The following is a 2,783-nucleotide window of genomic DNA, read 5'->3' on the forward strand; positions in this document are numbered from 1 at the left end:
TAGTCATGGTATATAATTCCTTTCATTTATTGATGAATTCTGTTTGCTAATGTTTGTTAAAGACTTTTCCATCTTTATTCACGAGGAATTCTGTTCTACAGTTTTCCTTTTTGTATAATCTCTACTGCATTTAGTATCAGGGTAATGCTGGTTTCATAATATAAAATGGGACGTATTTTGTCCTCTTCTGTTTTTTATTTTTTCTATTTTAACTTTTTATTAAGGGCTATAAAAATATCCAGAGACATAAATAAATGTGAAGCAATGACATCTGTCCTAATAGGAAGAACTTTCTTTCACTGCATTGCTTTCCTTCACAATGGCCTTCGAATCACAGGAGGCAGTGATTCCGTGCCGTTTCCTCTGCTTTCATTACACGCTGCAGGATTTCTGAATCAATATCCCCACCCTTGGTCTTCTCCTTTATAAATCAATTTCATTTTCCACCCATTGTTCAGAGGGAGCGTATTTGTCTTTGTTCCATGAAAAGGACTTTTTTGTTCACAACTGGATCATAGTGCAGAAGAGTCAGTTTCTCCCGGAGTCGATGTCTCTTGGTATTGAAGGAATAACCTGTCCCAGCTTGGCTTACCATTTTCACCAGAATGGTTTTTGACTTGCTCTTGGCAAAGGAGACCGCAGAGAGGAACATCCCTCTTCTGTTTTTTGTTTTTGAAGAGAGTATATAAGTATTATTCATTCTTAAAAAATTTGGCAGAATTTTCCAATGAAACCATCTGGAACTGTATGTTTATTTTTCAGAAGTTTTTCAAAATTACAAATTCAATCTCCTTCATAGTTTTAGGGCTATTTGGAATATGTCATTCATATTAGATGAGTTATACTACTCCATGTTTTTTGAGGAACTGGTCCATTTTATTGGAGTTGTCAACTTTATGTGCTCGGTTAGCTGAACTCCTTATCATCCTTTTGATGTATACAGGGTCTGTAGTGATACCCTCTGTTTCACTCCCAAAATTGGTAATTTGTGTCTTCTCTCTTTTTCTTTGGTCAGTTTAGCTAGAAGTTTGTCAATTTTATCCATCTTTAAAGAAACAAAACAACTAGGACCAGCAGTTAGCATAATGGCTATGTCGCTGGACTCCCATGTAGTCGACTGCGGTTCGAGTCCCAGACCTAGTGGCTTAAACTCACGCCAGGCGCGTTTGTGTGCGTGCCCAAGAACCTGAGAGGAGAATGGAGGAGAAGGGATTGCTGCGTGGCCATCCCCCCTGGGGGGTGATTTCTCACTTTCTGTCTCTCTGTCTCTCTGGCGAGCGCATGCGCCCTATAGCAAAAACCTCTCGAAAAAAAGAAAGAAACAAAAAAAGAAACAAAGCAACTTGTTTCCTTGATTTTTTAAAATTGTTTTTCTTTTTTCAATGTCATTAATTTCTACTGGTATTATTATTGTTGTTATTATTTCTTTCCTTTTATTTGTTTTGGGTTTATTTTATTCTTTTTCTACCTTCCTGAGGTGGAAGCTTAGGTTATTAATCTGAGATTTCTTTTCCTCTTTTTCTTCTTTAAAGAATTATCTTATTTAACTATTTATTTATTTATTTTAATTTGATCAGAGAGGGACAGAGAGAGAGAGAAAGTGAGAAAGCAAGCTGCCAAGTCCAAGACTCGAACTGTGGTTGGCCATGTGGGAGTCCAGTGACTTTAACCACTAAGCTACCTGCTGGCCCTTTTTTTTCTCTTTTCTAATGTATGCATTCAGTGGCACAAATTTCTCACTCAATACTGCTTTAGCTATGTCCCATAAATTGTTTGACATATTGTATTTTTATTTTCATTCGCTTTCATGCTTTTTGTCTTTTTAATTTCTCTGAGACTTTTTTTTTTTTTAATCCATGGATTATTTAGAAGTATATTGTGGGAGTTGGCGTGGTGGTTGAGACACTGGACTTCCACATGGCTGACCACAGGTCAAGTACTGGACCTGGTAGCCAGAAAAATCACAACAAATAAATAGATAATTTTTCTTTTTAACAAAATATGTTGTATAGTTTCCCAAGTGTTTGGAGATTTTCCTGAGAGAAAATCTTCTCTTTCTCAGAGAGCATCTGGGAACTTGGAAGACCTCACTCTGTAGGATTCCAATTCTCTCAAATCTGTTGAAGTTTATATTTATGGCCCAAGATGTTGTCTGTCTTGTACATGTTCCACCTTGAAAAGCATGTGTATTGTGCTGTCGTTGGGTACAGTCCTGTCAATGTTGATTAGATTTTATTGTTGATGTGGTTGAGTTCTTTCATATTCCTGCTGTTTGTTTGCTATAGGGCAAGTACACTCACTGGAGAAAGAGAAAGGGAAAGTAAGAAATCACACACACACACACACACACACACACCAGGAGGGATGGTCATGCCACAGTCCCTTCTTCTCCAATCTCCTCTCAGGACTTGGGGCACACATGCACATGTACCTGGCATGTTTTTCTTTTCTTTTTTTCTTGGAGAGGTTTTCACTATAGGGCGCGTGCACTTGCCAGACAGACAGAGAGAGACATAGAGACAGAAAGCGAGAAATCACCCTCCAGGGGGGACGGTCACGCCACAATCCCTTCTCCTCCATTCTCCTCTCGGGATCTTGGGCACGCACGCGCCCGGTCTGAGTTTTAAGCCACCGGGTCTGGGACGTGAACCGCGGTCGACTATGTGGGAGTCCAGCGACATAGCCATTACGCTAACTGCTGGTTCCCCCTGGCATGTTTTTCAAGCCACCAGTTCCAGGACACGAACCTTTAGTTGGCCATGTGGGATCCATTCACCTGAACC

At 39.6% G+C, this 2,783-nt stretch overlaps 1 pseudogene; it reads right to left on the reverse strand.

Annotated features, from left to right (window-relative positions):
- Nucleotides 1–321: 321 nt before the first annotated feature.
- LOC102501343 (39S ribosomal protein L33, mitochondrial pseudogene) lies at nucleotides 322–652 on the reverse strand (annotated as a pseudogene).
- Between the last annotated feature and the right edge of the window lie 2,131 nt (nucleotides 653–2,783).

This window comes from Tupaia chinensis, unplaced genomic scaffold (genome assembly GCF_000334495.1).
Source record: "Tupaia chinensis unplaced genomic scaffold, TupChi_1.0 Scaffold000104_1, whole genome shotgun sequence".
Lineage (NCBI taxonomy): Eukaryota > Metazoa > Chordata > Mammalia > Scandentia > Tupaiidae > Tupaia > Tupaia belangeri.